Below are 18,793 nucleotides of genomic sequence, written 5' to 3'. Positions count from 1 at the left end.
GATACAACATAAAGTTAGGAAAAATTTAAATGCTTAGATCAAGTAGGGAATCAGCAAAAATCTATGGCATTAAGTAGCTAGCTTCCGTTTGTACTTTAAGATTGGTGAAAACCCCCTGAAATAATGAACAAGAATCGTGCATAGCAATTCAGAGACAATATAAACTTGGAGAAACATTCTGGGGCAAATTATCATTATGGTTCCCTCAGTAATAAAGCTATTTCTCCACATGTGGCTGGCAAATACAGTAACGTAGCTTTGTTGACTGGGTACAAAGAATCCTCCACAATTCAATTCAACAAGTATATATTGACCACCTCCAATCCGCCTAGCAATGGCCTGTACAATAAATGCTTTCTTTGGTCCCCGGCCATGGAACAGCCACTGTCTATAATGAAAGTATCTTATTGTGTATTGGGCGCACTGCAGGAAAGGGAGGGCAGGGGGGCAGTGTCAGACTGAACTGAAGCTGAAGTCTTCAATTACAATGACCAAATCAAATAATCTCAAAGTTGAAGGGGTCTTTGGAGAAAATCTAGTTAATCTGATTGATGACAAAACTGAGAGTTGGTGGAAGTGTCTTGTCTTATCCCAGGTCACTCAGTTAATCAGTCTCCTAATGGCCCCAAGCAACTTCCACAAATTCCTTTCACTCTTCACCCCTTTCAAGTCAGGCTGAAAAACCACTACCCAGAAATGAAAAACCCACCACATCCACCGGACAGCTCGTTTTCAAAAGCCTTCGAAATGGTCCATGAAGCTGAAAGAGAGTGCAATGTACATATCATCTCTACTAGACCCGAATCACTTCTTTATCCACTCTGACTAGGTTTCAAATGCTCTTTAATCACCGGTCTGGGGTGGGGGTGGGGTGCGGAGAAGCAGGTGATCTGGAAACACGCATGCGGCACCTCGAAACGTGTCCGTTTCTCAGCGTTCCGCATTTTTTCACCTCGAGGTCCCTCAAGGACCCCGAAAAAAAAAATTCTCTCACTAGAATCAAAGCAAATGGCGACGAAGACAGAGCAGAAAAATCAGACAGGGGTCGGTTCTCTCGCGATCCGGTTCTCAGAAACGTCCAGCGACGATGACGACACTGCAGGCGAGGGGCCCGGCAGACCGTCTCCTAGGACCCCCGGCCAAGGACCGTCGCCCCCTCCCCGTCTGGGCCCGCGGCGGGGCGCCGACGTCTCCCCGGGGGACAGCGCTGCCTACGGCCGGGCCTGGGGAGGGGACGCGGGCACGGACTCCCCTCACGCTGCGCCCCGACCGCCCGGAGCGGACCCCCGGGCCGCAGCCGCAGAGCCCACCCCCACGCACACACCCCTGTGGCCCCGCCCGCCCCCCCAGAGGCCGGCCCCAAGTCTCACCGTGAGCCCCGGGAGCGGCCTGGGGGCGCTGGGCGAGCAAGGGGAGCTGACTCTGGGGCTCAGGCCGGCCGAAGGGCGCCGCGCACGGACCTAGGCCCTCCCGACGCCTCGACACAGACACAAGGAGTCACAAAGGCCGGAAGTGTGTCAGCACCTCGCCTTCCGGGACTGCGCCGCGCTTCCGGGTCCTCTCTAGGAGCGCGGGAGGATTTGCCATCTCGGTTCCCGAATCCTGGACCTGTCCCCTGCCTTGCAGTGGTCCAGCCTCTCGCTTTGGGGTCCCCGCCCTCAGCCTGTGCGCCCCGAGTTAAGGCTGCGGGCGAAGAAGAGATTCAGGCTTTTCGATATACAAACAGACTGTCCAGCTCTGACACCAGTCCATTCTGATAAGTCCATCCGATTTCTCCTTTTTCACCTCGGGCCGTCCTTGTAGTAATTACAGTTATTATCAAGCAACAGTAATACTTAGTAATTGTATGTCAGTGGCAGAGGAGCTGAAAGAAGGGTGTACACAGAGGAAGATCAAACTGAAGCCCGGGGTGGCTGGTTTCACAAAACTGCCGGTAGTTTCTCTCAGGCCCTGAAGATGTCTGGCAACTGAGTGGGTGGTATTTTCGAATAGTTGACCTGTGGATAAAGGACGTCTTTCTACAACCAAGCTAGTTATAAGGTTCTATGTTCTGCTTATGTGACATATGCTATTATAACAATTTAAAAGAAATTTTCAGAATAATAACAGACACTTTTGCCTTCAAGGTGCTTTTGCAACCTGCAACAATTATGGCCTTCACTTGGCAAGATAAGGCAGAAATAATACTCCACCTGCTGAGCAAGGGTGACCACAGGCTTTAATGATTGTGACTTTGCTGTATATTTCAAGGCAAGTTTGGGGGAGAGATTGAACTTAGTAGCTTGGTTGCATGACTCCTGTGGCTTGGAGGAGATTACTTTTTTTAAAATATTTAAAAACTAAAAGGCAACTACATTATCATTAAATGAAAATTGCAAAATGGAGAAAAACAATCATCTATAATCCCTCCATCCTACCCAACTATGATGGCTTTAATGTATCCCTTTCCTATCTGTTTTCATATGTATATGTTTTTATTTGTTTTAAACATGGTTCAAAACTATGATTGTATTGGATAGGTGGCTGGTATGCTTGAAGTACCTGCCACATCCTACTGTATGGCCACTTTTTGAACCAGAGCTGATGGGAACAGGTTTGGGCACTTGATGGAAGCACAGCTTATATGCTGACCAGTGGAATTATGGAGGTGGTCTGGTCTGAGAGCACTGACGAATGCAGCAGTAAGGAACTAAAGCAGCTAGATCTCCTTTCTTAGGGAGTTTAAATGTGAGGCACACAGAAAACTGGGGCCAAGCAGAAATCAGCCAGCAGAAGGCATTAGGTGACAAGCCACAAAGCCGTGGGTGTCACGGGTAAGTAGAGGCTTCAGTAGAGAAAGACCAACTGAGCTACAGAAACAAAGACCAAAAGGGGCTGATGCACCATATGGCAGAGCTCACAGAAGGGAGCCCAGCCACCTAGTACTGAGAACCCACAGCATAAGGTGGTGACAGCCTGAGTAACATTCAGGCCCCAAAGTTTTATTCTCTGCATTGCTTGACTTTGCTGCAGCTGCTCTTGTACCCTGTCTCCCTACTTCCCTGTGTGTCCTTACAATAAATCCTTTGCCAACAAAATCTCACTTTGTTCCTTGCCACCTAGAAGAGCCTGGTGTGGTTGATGTGAAATCATGTATGCTACTTAAAAAAGCTTAATATCACATCATTAACATTTAAGATTTTGCTACACAGAATGGATAATTATTTTAATAGCTATATAGCATTCCATCAAGCAGTTGTACCATTAATTATTTAATAATTCCCGTATTTCTAGACATGCCGAATACTTTGAAAGTTTTGCTAGGTTAAGAAATCTATCTATCTATCTAGTTGTATGTATATATACATCTATAGATATATATATACATTTTGTTTGGTTTTTTGGCCCTGTCACATGGCTTGTGGGATCTCAGTTCCCTGACCAGGGACTGAACCTGGGCCCTTGGAAGTGAAAGCGCGGAGTCCTACCCACCAGACCGCTAGGGAATACACACACACACACACACACACACACACACACACACAAACACATACACACACACACAATTGAATACTACTTACTCAACCATAAGAAAGAATGAAATTTTCCCATCTACAACCACGTGAATGGACTTGGAGAGTATTATGCTAAGTAAAATAAGTAGGACATTCTGAGAAAGACAAATACTGTATGATATCAATTGTACGTGGAATCTAAAAAATACAACAAACTAGTGAATGTAACAAAAAAGAAACAAACTCACAGACACAGAGAACAAACTAGTGATTACCAGTGCGGGGGTGGGGGGGGAATATAGGGGTGGGGAGTAAGAGGTACAAACTATTACGTATAAAATAAGCTACAAGGACATATTGTACAACACAGGGGATATAGCCAATATTTTATCATAACTATAAATGGAGTATAACCTATAAAAATTGACTCACTATACTATTCACTGTAATATATAATATTGTACATCAACTATATACTTCAATAAATATATACATATGTAACCATTCTTCTTCCACAAAGAGGTTTAATTCTTATCTTTGTCCTACAGCAAAGCTACTTACACCAGAAGGGTGGCAAAATGTCCTTCCATTGACCTTGCTTAATTTATTGGGTCACATCAGAGTTATGGCAGAACTTATTTATTCATAACCATTGATCATATAATATGTATCAGGGGTTATGCTTGATTTTGGAGGATACAAAAGTGACATAGCATTGGTCTTCAAGAAGTTTGCAGTCTGGTGGGGATATTAGGTCAATGCATGGGTCACCAAAACACAAGTGAAATGATGCGTATATCCAGACCCACATAAAAACACTTTGGCCTGATTGCGGGTTTCCAAGGGCAGAATTAAGGATTCTGTGGGGCCCCCCTCTCCCAAGGGTTACTCTCTGGTAGTAGAAAAAGGGGTTGTCTCAAGCCTGCTCCAAGGTCAGCTGTGACAAGGTCAGCTTCTCCTCCTGCTGCCCCTAAGTACCTCTGCCCTCTGCTGTTGACTCTGAGTCCCCTCCCTGGCTTGGAACAGCCACTTCAGTTTCTGGACTTACGAAAGGTCCATAGCACAATATTGCTGGAACAGTAGATTTAATGCTCAGTTTCTGAATCAATGAGGAAGATGATAACATGCAGACCGGAATCAAACTCAAGGTGAGTATTCAACATCTGCAGCCACCTCAACCAGTGGGAATTTATACCTGCCAAGCTCTCTGATGCTTAGCCCCCATTGAAGGCCTCTGCTTTCTCCAGATCCTCCCTCACATCTTCTTTCTTCTAGGATCTTAACAGTCTCTTGGAGCTTTTATTCTATTCAATGTGGATTTCTCTTTATGTAAGTCCATCTGCCCCACCCCCAAGTGCCCACTGGGGCCAGGAAGCCAATGGTTGGGATAAATTTAATTGCTATGTGAGCTTGAAGTGGGACTGTGGGTTGCCGCCCATCTGTTGAGCAACAGGCCGGCCCTGGCCGAGGGAGCCAGGCACCCTTCAGGCTATTGCTGCCAAGCAATAGCTAATTCCTCCAAGGAGAAAAGAGAAATGGGATTTTAGGTGAAGCTTTTACATAGTACTCAGCAAACAAATGAGGGGCGCACTTGCACAGGGCACGCACACACATATGCCCCTGTGAGTGTAGGTGGCCATGTGCTACCTCTCCTCTAAAGAGCCTGTGGCCAAGGGGCCTCCCTTTTCTTAAACAAATCCCCTCAAGGGTTTTTCCTAAACAAAGAGCCATCTGCCTGTGAAATGAATGTTGATCCTCCACCAACAATATGGAAGCACTGTTGCAATTCCTTCCCTTTCAAAAAACAGTCTTTTTCTTTGCACTGCATGAGGAAATTATACATCCTGGAGGTGGGTGGGCCCTCTGTGAAGGATAGTGATGGATGTAGCTGGTTGTTTTTAACCACTGGCATCACGGACCAGAATCAGAACCAACATTCCTTAACTCTTCTTGTGGCCCTCAGCACATGGAAGGGTGATGATCCTGAATGAATTCTCATGGCATCTGCAAGGTGCCCACTGGCCCTGCTTTTGGGAAGGCTGGTGCTTCCCAGGCAAGGTGGACAGCTGGGGTGGGAGAAAGCCACAGAAGGCAACCTCGGATGTGCTGTCCGGAAAGCAGAGAAAGCCCTGGGTCTATTCGAGGAGACCTCAGCCAGGTCCTAGTCCACCACTTTCCAATTTGTGTGACCTTCCCCAATCACTTCATGTCTCCCAGCTGCACGGAATCACTAAAAAAATGAGAATAATATCATAGTCTCCTTTCCACCCTCCAGGACAAGATGAGTAAACACCTGGGAAAGCCTCTGATAAGTGCTACTCAAATATTGATTTGTATGGTGGTGATGTCGGTCTCACTGAGAAGAGCCTTTGAGAAGCACCTGTTAGGAGTGTGTGATGAGGGGAGGGGTGGAGACAGGTCGGTGGAGAACAGAAAAACCTTTCTCCTTCCCAAGGACAGGGAAAACATTTCCAGAAACCATAAGAAATTAAGAAACCCAGCTTGGAAGACAAAAACACATAAGCTGTGACTTTTTTTCTGCTACATCTGGGGCTGCATATGGAAGGCAGCACAGTGTACGATCTGCTTGATTCTTAGGGTCAGAGTGGGGTTTAAATCTTTGTGGAAATACTGACTCATGTCAGTGTGAGTTTGGGCACATTAATTAACCTCTCTGAATCTGTTTCTGTAATGGGTTAACTTGGTCCTCCGAAAAAGGTATGCTGGCGTCCTAACCCCCAGTACCTCAGAATGTGATCTTGTTTGGAGGTAGGGTCTTTACAGAGGGGATCAAGTTAAAATGAGGTCATGGGGTGGGCCTAATCCTACAGGACTGGTGCTCATATAAGAAGATGGGATTGGGACACAGACACACAAAGGGAAGACCATGTGAGGACACAGGGAGAAGACACAGGGAGGAAACGGCTGTCTGCAAGCCAAGGAGAGAGGCCTCAGGAGGAACCAGCCCTGCCCACACCTTGGTCTTGGACTTCTAGCCTCCAGAACTGTGAGACAGTAAATTTCAGTTGTTTAAGGCCCCCCAGCATGCGGTACTTTGTTACAGCAGCTGTAACAAATATAGTTCCTCAGTTACAAACTGGGGTCAGTGGTGTTTGCCTCACGGGTGCTAGTGAGATAACAAGGGTATAGGAGGTGAGGAGGGGACACCTTGGTTCTTACCTGCATCCACTTTAGTATTGAGGCATGTCTGGGCCTTTTGAACTGGAGGAATGCATCCTCTTCAGGTTTATTTGCACGAAGATCCTAGTAGCCTCCAGAGACAGAGCCCACCTCACCGTAGAGGCCGGCAGACAAGCCTTGCTCGGTGACAAAGCTTTGGTCACCAGAAGGGACTGCGCTTCCGAGCGCGGCGTGATGCAGCCTCCCAGATTCAGTCCTTGAGCTGGCTCCCGGCGGCCTCCCGGTCCCGCCTCACAGCCCTTAGGGCACATACATATCAAACTAGATAGAGCAGTTTCACAGAGTGCTGGGGGCTGTCACCACAGGGTGATTGGCCGGCCAGCCACTATTTTCCTGCTGGCAGATCCCAAAAGGTCGTTTCTAGAAGCCTTTTCTCTGGGGCTGATTTCTGTGTTAGTTTCCGATGACTGCTGTAACAAATAACTGCAAATTTAGTGGTTTGAACAATACAAATGAATTGTCTTACAATTCTGGAGGTCAGAAGTCTGAATTGGGTCTTACAGGGCTAAAATCAAGGTGTCAGGGGAATTCCCTGGAGGTCCAGTGGTTAGGACTCCGTGCTTTCAATGCAAGCTTCACAGTGAAGCCAAACAAAACAAAACAAACAAAAACGTGTCAGCAGGGCTGCATCCCTTCTGGAGACTCTAGGGGAGAATCCATTTCCTGTCTTCTCTATCTTCTACAGACCACCTGCATTCCTTGGCTTTGTGGTCCCTGCCTCCATCTTCAAAATCAGTAGTATAGGGACTTCCCTGGGTCCAGTGGTTAAGACTCTGTGCTTCCACTGCAGAGGGCATGGGTTCGATCCCTGGTCAGGGAACTAAGATCCTGCATGTCGCATTGTGGCTGGGGGGAGAAAAAGCATTAAAAAAACAAAAAACAGCCCAGGAGTGTAGCATCTTCAGACTCTCTCTCTCTGACCTCTGCTTCTGTCCTCACGTCTGTGCTCTCGGACTCCGAGCCTTCTGCCTCCCTCTTATGAGGACCCTTGTGATTACACTGGGACCTCCCCATTTTGAGATCCTTAATTTAATCACACCTGCAAAGTTCTTTTTACCACAAAAGATAGCGTGTTCACAGGTTTCGGGATTAGGGCATAGATTTTTGGTGGGGTGGGGGGATCATTCTGCCCACCACAATCTCTTGGAGGAAGCATCCTTCAAACTCTCCTTGCAGGCTCTCCGTCCAGGTCCCAGGTCCTGGGCACGTACGGATCTGCACCCCTGGGCCATTGCTTCACCATCAACGGTCAGCTTGCCATTGCTACCACCAAAGCTGTTGCTGCTGCCACTCCCCCCACAGGAAATGACACCAGAATCACCTGCTGGCAAAGGAGTCCGGAAAGTGTAATTTGCACGGTCCCAGCGTCCTCCATACAGAGTGGAACCCAGAAGGGAGAGAATCAAGCTGGGAGCTGAGAGCAGACAGGCAAAGTCCCCTGAACCCATCCTCATTGTTCATCTAGATTTAATTTCCACATAACAACAGCAACAACAAAACACATTACAGGTTCACTTAAGTTAATGCAATGATCCCTCATACACAGGAAATGCTTTTGCCCTTTGCCACAAAGTCCCATCAGGCACTATATTTGCCATTAGGTGTTAATTTCTGGCTCAGTTCCAATCTCACCTGTATAATCTGTAACATAAAATCTAAATTGTAAGTTAACCATTGCTGATGTAAAATTAATAACACACTTTATATAAAATAATCAGAAAAACAGAAGAAAAAGGACAGATTAGTGAATACATAGATATATGTAAATACATGTGTAACTATATAATACAAATAAGAAAGAAAATATGCACAGTTGCTACAGATCTTACTTCTGTAAACCACTGCATGGTTGTGTTTGGGGGCTTTTTAATAACCTCTCTAAGCCTTCAGTTCCTTTGTATGTAAAATAATTATAATTAATAATTGATCATTATTGATAATTATTGACAATGGTGATAATGATACTAACCTCATAAAGTCTTTGTGAGCGTTAAATGACATAATGTATAAATAATGTATAAAGTGCATAGCAAAAGGCTTGGTACACAGCTAATACTCAAGGCATGTTACCTATGATTAGCATTATTATTGTTACTCTTATAATCTGAATTAGAGGAGGAAATAATGGAGCTTACATCCATATGGGGGAAAAGAGACAAGTAAATAATCAAGTAAGACAGTTCCACAGAGGTGCTATGAGAAAACCAAAACAATTTTGTGTGTACTCATCAAAGGCATCTCTGATGATTTCCTGAGGACAGAGTCTAAGAAATGAAGTTGCCGGTCCCACAAATAGTCAGAGGGTCTATGTGAAATAGTGCTGGTAGCCCCAAGGTTCTAGACCTGTTGGTAAACAAACTCAGCTAATGAGATCAGGTGGCATCACTCTGAAAGAACTCCAAGGTAAGAGTTGAGAGTACTACTCAGGGTAATGATTTACCATTATAAAGAGATGCTGTGCTTACAGACTGGCAGGCTGCCCTGGACAAATAAAAGTTTCTGTAGGGCACTCCGGAAACTGAAGGCTCTCAAGTTTGACTTCTGGGCTGTAAAAGCTGGTGGAGTTAATACTGATGGGGTGCCTCCCCGAAGGTGTCGGCAATTCCAGGCACTAGGGACCCTAGAGGTATTTCATTGTGAGTTCCTCAGGATTCTCTCTGCAGGGGCCAGAGTCCTGGGTTTATAGTGAGAATCTGTGTTTGATTCGGTCTCGTACTAGGAACATTAAAAATCAAATTTAGCTAGAGATCTTTGGGGTCAGTGAGATAGCGTGATTTCAGGCCTTGGGGAGGGTGGTCTTGTGGTTGGGAATCTTCCAAGGCCCAAATAGCCACATCCCCATCATTTTCTTCTTTGATGTCGATTTTATTCTTATCCACCCTTCAGAGTGTTGTCCTCTGAGGTTCCTAGCTTTAGGCAGAGATCTCAGGCCCTCAGCTTTGTCTTCCATCCTGTCATGTGTGGGCTGTTAAAACCCATGCTCTGGACACCAGGATGAGGAGACACTTCAGGGAAAAGTCTCTCCCGGTGTGCTTATCCCTCTGGATTGTCCTTTCTGGCTTCCAAGGAATTCCATTACTTTCCAACCAGCTCATTCATATATAGTATTAATAAATGATGCCTTTTTCACGGAACCCATCATTTTTCGGGATACTCCGTGGGGAGGGATTCTCTGGTCATCTTATCTGCCATATGGCCAGAAGTAAAAGTCCAGGAGGATATTATATGTAAGACTTGTAAGTCTGAAAAATTACAGGTGGTACGGCTGCAGCGAAAGAGGCTTAATCATTAAATCCTGGAACACACTAGAATGAAGATGCTTGTGCAAAGGACAAAGGACAAACGCCTGGAGATACTGCTTTGTAGAGAAGACAGTGATCTCGTGGATCTTAGTCCAGGGGGACGGCTGGGGAAGTGTGGCCCCCACTGAACACTTGTTATACAAATGGAAGGCAGGTAAGGGCAGATTTGGATGGGCTTTTTAGTTGGTTGAATTACCAGACCCAAGTTCTATTAACAAATTCACATCAACTTTGAATGGAGTCTCCAGAGACAGCTATCTGTACTATTGTTCCCTGTTCAACAGGATCTTCTTATATGTGCTTTATATGACCTGTTTCCTCCTTTATCAATGTCATACTCAAGAATGGTGGTGTCATAAAGTTGGATTAGCACACCATCCTAAGCTAACAGGGTTAAATAGAATGTTGAAGGCAGAAAAGCAACTTCAGTCCCTCCTCTCCCTGCCTCCCACCCCCCACCGCTGCCAAATCCACAAACAGGGAATGGATGAGTTAAAATATAATAGGGCCAAGTGTCCTGCATGTAGGTGGAGAAAATCTACAAAACATCCCTGTGGCCACCATCCAAGACGAGCATCAGTCTGGAAAACATAAGTACAGAAGGACTGGAAGTGGAAGATGTGGCTTTTTGACGGTAATGTTAGTGAACGAGGCCTGGGGTTCTTCACGGACTGTAAGCTCAAAATGAGCCAAGAGTGAGTCAATCAAACTTAAATAGATCTTAGGCTCCATGAGCAGCAGCACAGGGTCCCAACATGAAGTGAGAGGCGTGTCTTCCTCTGCAAATGGTCAGGTCAACTGGGTGCAGGGCTTCACCTCTGGGCACTGGAACTAACCAGAGTGCAGGGAGGCGAGAGGTAGCAACACAGCGAAGGAGCAGTGGGAGATCCCTGCTCAGTAAGAAGAGCAGGGTCTGCTTAGGCTGAAGAGGGGGCTGAGGGGGGCGCCTGTGTTAGTCTGCCGTGGCTGCCATAACAACAATGTATTGTCTTATCATCTGGAGGCTGGACGTCCAAGATCAAGGTGTCTGCAGGGTTGGCTCCTTCTGAGGCCTCCCTCCTTGGCTTGTAGATGGCCGTCTTCTCCTGTGTCCTCACGTGGTCCTCCCTCTGTGTGTTTGTGACCTAATTTCCTCTTCTTTTAGGGACGCCAGTCCTACTGGATTAGGGCCCACCCCAATGACCTCACTTAAATTTAACTACCTCTTTAAAGACCCTGTCTCCAAATATAGTCACATTCTGAGGTACTGGGGTTAGGACTTTGACACCTGCACTTTTGGTGGGAGGCATAATTCAGCCCCTAAGAGTGACTGACTGACTCTTGTCTTCACATGCAAGCAAGGAAATAGATTTCTCTTTTGTGATTCCAGCAGACAAAGCAAAGACCACTGTGTAGGAATTATTAGGAAGGCCAATTCTGACTCAATAGGAAAAATCTTTGTAAGAAAGAAGAAAGAGCTCTGGCTTAGGAAGGGCTATGGTTTCAAAGATGGTCAAAAAGAGGGTGGATAGTCTCTTGTTGGGAATGCTGTATCTGAGAAAAGGCAGACTGTATGATCCCTCAAGATGCATCTATCAGCCTGAGGTTCTTTGATGCTGAATGTACACAATTACAAAAACACCTCTTGTGCTCCCCTTAAATGACAGAATACCAGACTTGGAGAGTCATGGTTTTGGACTGGGGTACCATTTCTTCTGCCGTTAAATTTTTAAAATTGAGGTATAATTGATATATGACCTTATATTAGTTTTAGGTGTATAACATAATGATTTGATATTTGTATAGATTATGAAACAATCACCACAAAGTCAGGTTAACATCCATCACCACACATAGTTACAAAATTGTTTCTTCTTGTGACGAGAACTTTTCAGATCTACTCTCTTAGCAACTTTCAAATATGCAATATGGTATTATTAAATATAGTTGCCATGCTGTATATTACATCCCCAGGACTTATTTATTTTATAACTGGAAGTTTGTACCTTTTGATTCCTTTTATCACTAACCCTGACACTCCAGCCTCTGGCAGTCACCAATCTGTTCTCTGTACCTACAAGCTTGGCTTTTTTTTTTTTTTTTAAGATTCCACTTATAAGTGAGATCACATGGTATTTGTCTTTCTGTGTCTGACTTATTTCACTTAGCATAATGCCCTTAAGTTCCACCCATGTTATTGCAAATGGCAAGATTTCATTCTTTTTTATGGTTGAATAATATTCTAGCACACACACACAAGCATGCGCGCGCACACAGACACACACCCCACCTCTTCTTTATCCACTCATCCATTGATGGACACTTAGGTTGTTTCTATATCTTGGCTATTGTAAATAATGCTGCAATAGACATGGGGTGCATATATTTTTGAGTTAGTCTTAAGTTTTAAGTGCAGAAATGAGAAGGAACAGTGGCTGGACTGCAATGAGGTGACCCAGAAGGAAGAGGAAGTCAAGTCCCGCTCAGTTCTGCCCAGCTGGCACCACTGGTGGTCCTTCCACAGGTGAGCTGCCCCCTTGTTTGCAGGCCCATTCACATCAGGGAAGGATGTGAGGGAAGCCCTAGTTGACCCCTAGGTCTCAGCAGAGTGTCACTCTGGTTGCTCTTGGGCACCAGTTCTGCGACCTAAACTTCTGTTTGGTTCCAAAGACCAGGTCTCCTTGGATCTGAGTTGTTCCTGTGCCTGAAGTTCTCGCTCAGGATTTACCTAGAACTGTGGTCCATTTAGGGTTGGCACAGGGCTTTGCATGACCCTCTCTGAAATTCTAACACTCGACCTTAGGACATGGTACTAAGACTTCTCTGATCGTCAGAGTTTCAATCACAGGCAAACTGGGAGCCACCTCTCACAGTGCCTCCCCCAGATTGCCTTTGGTATGATGCCAAACTTACAGGTAATAGGACACAGGACACAGGATGCATGAGTTGGGCTAGAACCCAAAGAGCAGCTGAACTAACCCCAAGCTTCCTCTAAACATCTGTGTAGTTTATAAAGGAAAAGGATTGTCACTGCTGCAAGGAGCTTGTAGGATAAGGAGACAAGGTGTGGACGTGCAAACACACCCAGGCAGCACCGAGTGGCTGGCCACGATGTGTCCTGTCATTCACCGCCACCTGATCCTTAAAGATGCTGGTTCCAGGAATCACATTTTAACAATCAATGACAGGCTCTGAATGTTGAGAGAGAAGAAAGGGACAGGAGAGGACTAATGAGAATTCTTGGAGGAAGGGAAGTGAGGTCTTCACATTAAGAGGAATACTTGAAAGCTTATAAGGAGCAATTCATCAGGAAGGTAGTGAAAGATCTTAATGAAGGTTGGTTAAAAGAATAATGGTGGGGAGAGCTCAGGTGCATTGAAGGCAAAGACAAAAAACAAAACAAAACCAACCCAACCCACAAAAACCAGTGTTAGTAGTTTAGGCAGAAGATGAACAGAGATCCAGCAGAGAGGAAAAGCTAACTTCTAAATGTGAATGACTCATAACATTCAAATGTTCATCGGTATGAATGTTTGTCTATATGCATGTATGCAAATGTGCTTTGCAAGCTATACAGCACAGTCATATATTAGTTGTCATAGAAAAAGTGGTCCCTGAAGGATGGATTGGTGAGGAGGGGGGGACACAGGATTTGACAGCAATGGGAAAGCTCAGGAGGTGAGGCTGGTCAGGTGCTGAGTCAGGTGCTGGGGCTGGGCTAAGGAGGATGGGAGCAGAGCTAAGTTCCAATCAATCTCACCGGTCAAAGTGATTTGGATGGGGCAGGGGAGCTGGACTTAAGGGACAGAGATGGAGAGAGAAAGGGGAGGAAGCTGGGAGTGATGTTTATTGCATGGGCTTGGTGTTTGGGGTTATAAAAGGGAACATAAAGAACTGGGAAGAAGGAGCTGGGATGGTAGTTGGAACTCAGGTAATGGCTTCTGGTAGAAACTCGCAGGTTTGAATGCAGAGGGACAAGCCCAAGAGGAGGCAGGGAGAAATGAACTTGGAGGAAAGCTTCAGTGGTCCTCTGTTCCCTTGCCGCCATGATTTTGCTGGTGGTAGGAGTGTCTATGTTACATGTGGTTTCACCCAGTTGGTCCACATAAGCTTTGTCTGGTGCCCAGGGAATGCCCCATTGGTGGTACCCATGGACAGCCCCCATGGTCCAGGCACAGTGCCCTGCAGCTCACACCACCTTTGCTTTCCACTAGGTCTCTGAGATGCAAGTCTCTCCCAGGAGCCACCTGGAAGTCTGTTACATATTGGAACAAGCTCTCTGCACACCTTGCTTTACATCCAAGTGGGAGGCAGAGGACAGAGTAGAAAAAGCATATAATCTGCAGGCACTGGGCTTCTGCCTCCTGTTGGGTGAGTGGTTTCGTGCCAGTGACTTGACTCTTTAAGTGTCAACTTCTCATCTGTAAAATAGGGATGATTTTGGCCAGAGCTACCTACCTCCTTGCTGTCTTGAGGGTCATGTGAAATGGTGGAAATGACAATGCTTTGTCAACTGTACCTTATGTGCTAAACATCACCACCTTGAGTGCTGAAAACTGCATTTCTCCCCACTTTGCAAAATGAAACCAGGGAGAGGTCCTAGATGACTTATTTGGCGTGCGTATGAATTACAGGGGAAAAAAACTAGCCCTGTTTTGAGAATTTTCCCCAAATCCACCACATTCACTCTCAAAGAAAAGAGCATCTCCGAAAGACTGTTGTTAGGGGCATGCCGTCCCGCGGCCCTGGAGCAGAGATGAGGCCTGACCTGTGAAGGCTCCCCGCCCCCTTCCCCGCTCAGCCAGAGAACAGCCAGATGGCACTGCCACCTCCCTCCCTGTGCAAACATCTCTCACCCAGCCGAGTAAACAGGCCTCCTGCGTAGCGGCGCCTCTGTGCTGCTTCTGTGTGATGTAACCCAGAAATGACGAGGCCAAGCCTTGGGCTCTGGATTTGGGTTCTGTTTTCAATCCGGACCTCCGGGCAACGGGGTCATCTGTCTTGGCTCCTTCTCTCTTTATGTAAACAGGGCTGGGGGCCCCTGTGGTTTGAGTACAGCCAGGCCCCTGCTCTCACTCCTCCCAGAGTAAACACATTACAAAGAATCTTTGTAACTGTCCAGGGGAAGGGAGCCTGCATCAGGAAGGGGATGAGGGTGGAGGTGGGGGTGGCTGCGGCGGAGGGCAGGGTGGAGGGGAGAGGGGAGGTGGCAGAGGGATGATGCCCATCAGTACTCCCCGTGCCGTGTGATGCAGAGAGGTCTGCTTTGCCCAGTGTCTGATCACGGGAGGAGAGGCTCTGTCCCCTGCAGCAGAAACCAAGCGGGCTGTGAGAAACGGGGGGAGCAGAACTGATTTCCTTCAGCCCTGACACCTTTCCTACTGTAGAATTTCAGGTGTGGCAAGAAAAAGAATTAAGGTCTCCTCTTCCAGCAGTGCAGGGTAGAAGAAGAAAGAGAAACCCTATCAGCTGGAGAATAGAGAAAACAAATTGTATTCCTGCCTCTGCTCTTAATGAGCTGTGTGCCTTTTGGATGATGCCTTAACCTCTCTGAGTTTCCTTGTCTAGGTAAATTAGAACTATACTCTCTGCCATTTGTTGAGCCCCCTTGATGTGATGGGGACTTTAGGGGGTATATTTTATTAATCCACACAGCTACCCAATGAGGTAGAGGATGCTTATCCCCATTTTAGAGAGAAAGAAATTGAGGCTTATCAGGTAAACCTGATTTGCCCCCAACATGCATATTAAGAATTGGGAGATTGGGGTTGACATAGACACACTACTACATATAAAATAGATAACTAATAAGGACCTACTGTATAGCACAGGGAACTCTATTCAATACTCTGTAATGACCTACACAGGAAAAGAATCTAAAAAAGAGTGGATATATGTATACGTATAACTGATTCACTTTGTTGTACAGTAGAAACTAACACAACATTATAAATCAACTATACTCCAATAAAAATTAATTAAAAAAAAGAAAGAAAAAAGAAGTGGCAGAAGCAGCTCTTTTCTCTGCCAAATTGCCTTTCTACCCCTGCAACTGAGGATTTTTTGCCTTGCTGGTTTGGAAGCTGAGCTAAGAAGGTCCTGGCCTACTGAAAACAATCCTCCTTGCTGGAGACAGAGTTTTGACTCAAGCTCAAGGCTTGGGAGTCAGGGCTCTGTCTCAGGGCCCCTACCTTCCCCAGCCATCTCCTCTCACTGCACTCCTGTATCACCTTGGGTACCATCCAGGGAAAGAGAACAATCAACGACTTGTTTCACCCAGGGTTGAACTTGGCAGGAACTCTCAGAATCGCTGTCACCACCTTTTCCACTCCAAGGCAGTTCATAAATGTCTACATTTCCATGGCACGTCCTGGAGGCTGCTCGAGGGAGAGAGAGAACCAGTAACCCTTATACCTGCAGATAAAAATCAGCTCTGGGAGCATTCTAAGGGGAGGAGTAAGAAAGGTTCAGAGGCCTTTGACAATAAACTCTTAATCAAGATATTCTAGGACCTGGATGGGCAAACTTCTGCTACTGGGACAAATGCAGATTGCTACATTTTTTGTAGAGCTAGAGATCTAAGAATTTTATGTTTTGATTGATTGATTTTTAAATTTTATTGGAGTATAGGTGATTTACAATGTTGTGTTAGTTTCAGGTGTACAGCAAAGTGATTCAGTTATACATACACATATATTCATTCTTTTTCAGATTCTTTTCCCACATAGGTTATTACAGAGTATTGAGTAGAGTTCCCTGTGCTATACACAGTAGGTCCTTGTTGGTGACCTATTTTATACACAGAATTTAATGTTTTTAAATGGTTGGGAAAAAAAAGAAGAATCATTGTTCATGATGTGAAAATTACATTAAATTCAAATTTCAGTCCATAAACAAAGTGACTTTGGAAGGCAGCCACGCTTCTTCGTTTACACTGTGGCCTTTGTGCTAGGATGGCAGAGTTGAGCAGTTGTGACATTGACCACATGGCTGCGAAGCCTAAAATATTTGCTGTCTGGCCCTTTATAGAAGAAGTTTGCCATCTCCTGTGCTAGGAAAAACCATGTGCCTGTGACAGGGGCTTGGGGGGAAGGTCTCACCATTCAGGAGGTAGGTATTTCTTTAACCCTTTGTTTTTGGTACAGCACCCACATCTCAGCTGTGCCTGGTGGCCTCCATCCAGCTGGGTCCAGTTGGTAGCCAAGGGGTACAGGCTCTCAGACCCACAGTGGATGGCCAGCCTTGCCCTTCACACCCCCCACCCCTGACCCCTTCGAGCATCAATTCCTTTCCTCCCCCAAGGAATCCAGAGTACTGGCAGCCAGACTTGGGCTCCTCAGGAGGGAGACTGGAGAGTTTTCCCCTGGAGAAACTGACCAAGAGACAAGATGTAGATGCTGACAGTTGGGAATTGAGGGAAGCTCGTGGTGGTCAATGCCTGCCCACACCCAGAGCTTTCCAGAGTCCCATGACGACATGTGAGTGGACAGCCAAGACATGTGAGGAAAGCCCCATCTTTAGGTCTAGTGAGGTTGAGAATTTCAGGGCTGATCAAGGAAGAGTCAGGGTTGTAACTGTCAGGATCACAGAACAGGCTTACTGGGTCGGGACTGCATGAAAGGGATCTTACAGACAGCTACAGGCCCTGCAGGAGACCTTACAGGGCAGCTGCAGCACCCAGAGGGGGAACAGGACGAGGGAATTCCCAGGGGAGCGGGGACTCACAGAGGGGATTTGGTGTCTTGGTGGTGTCACTCAGCAGTACGGTGGGGAGTTTCTGGGCCAGAGAACCCTGAGGACAACAGCGGGTTTGGGGTCTTTAATAGCCCTGGGGTTTGTCTTATCTAAGGCAAGCTGACGCTGAGTGTGGTTTTGCAAAGCAGGCAGGCTCAGGTGGCTAAAAATACCCTTCTTGGGGCTATATTTAAAGCAATTGGATGTGTGAGGATTTGAGTTTAGCGCTGGTGGGCTTGGAGCCTGCTGTGAAGAAGTCAAAAACACTGGGATTATCTCTAGCCCATGAAATAACAGTGGCCACAACAAGAGAAAGACCAGGAAACCGTGACAATGCAGGGAGCAGAAGAAAACAGTGAACAAGGACCTCTGCTGTTGATGTCCTCAGAGATATGAGAAGAAATTGCAGGGTGCTCTGTAAAAGGAACATTCAGAGAACAAGAGGAGTATCCTTGAAATGGAAATTATTGGAGCAAAAATGGAAAATTCAATAGAAGAGAAGGTTAAGGAAATATGACAGCAAGTAGAATAAAAAAGACAAAGAAATTTTAAAAAAGGAGTAAAAAATGAAAATTAGAGAATCAATCCAGGAGGTCCCACATCTGAATTTTAGGAATTTTGGAAGGAGAGAACAGAGAGAATGAAATGGGGGAAATTATCGATAAGAGAATTTAGGATGATTTTTCAGAAACAGAGGACATGCACAGCCCACTGAATGCTCAGCAAAATGAATAGGAAAGAAATAAAACCGACTCATTGATGGGAAATTTTCGAGCCTAAAGATTTCCAGAAATCAAAAAGAGGTCTCATATAAAGGATGAAGAATCGGAACGCTCCTGAATGGCTTAATAGCAATATGAGACTATAGGAGACAAAATTCCAAGGAAAAATCATTTCCAAACTAGAATTTTACACCCAAACTAAAGAAAAAAGAGTTATCTTTAAAGGGAAGCAAAAAGACATTTTCAGATATGCAAGGTCTCAAAGTATTTACTTCGATAGGCCCTCTATCTCAGGACGCTTATAGAAGAATACGCTTCACCAAAAGGAGGAGTAATCAGGAGAGAAACGGGATCCAGAAGC

The 18,793-nt window shown here is 45.8% G+C and overlaps 1 protein-coding gene across 4 annotated transcripts in view; it reads right to left on the bottom strand.

Moving 5' to 3' along the window:
* The window catches only part of ZKSCAN1 (zinc finger with KRAB and SCAN domains 1), a 33,284-nt gene extending 18,344 nt beyond the window's left edge, over nucleotides 1–14,940 (bottom strand). For 2 of the 4 annotated variants that reach the window (XM_057695633.1, XM_057695637.1), the window contains exons 1-2: nucleotides 1,371–1,495; nucleotides 710–760 (exon numbers count right to left, since the gene is read on the bottom strand). The gene's annotated coding sequence lies outside the window, so the exon portion shown is untranslated. Of the gene's footprint in view, nucleotides 1–709; nucleotides 761–1,370; nucleotides 1,509–14,832 lie in introns of those variants that run through there. The other 2 variants (XM_057695636.1, XM_057695634.1) reach the window with 2 other exon arrangements.
* Between the last annotated feature and the right edge of the window lie 3,853 nt (nucleotides 14,941–18,793).

The sequence above is a fragment of the Hippopotamus amphibius genome, chromosome 9, assembly GCF_030028045.1.
Source record: "Hippopotamus amphibius kiboko isolate mHipAmp2 chromosome 9, mHipAmp2.hap2, whole genome shotgun sequence".
Classification (NCBI taxonomy): Eukaryota; Metazoa; Chordata; class Mammalia; order Artiodactyla; family Hippopotamidae; genus Hippopotamus; species Hippopotamus amphibius.
This window is presented reverse-complemented; position numbering and strand designations above follow the sequence as displayed.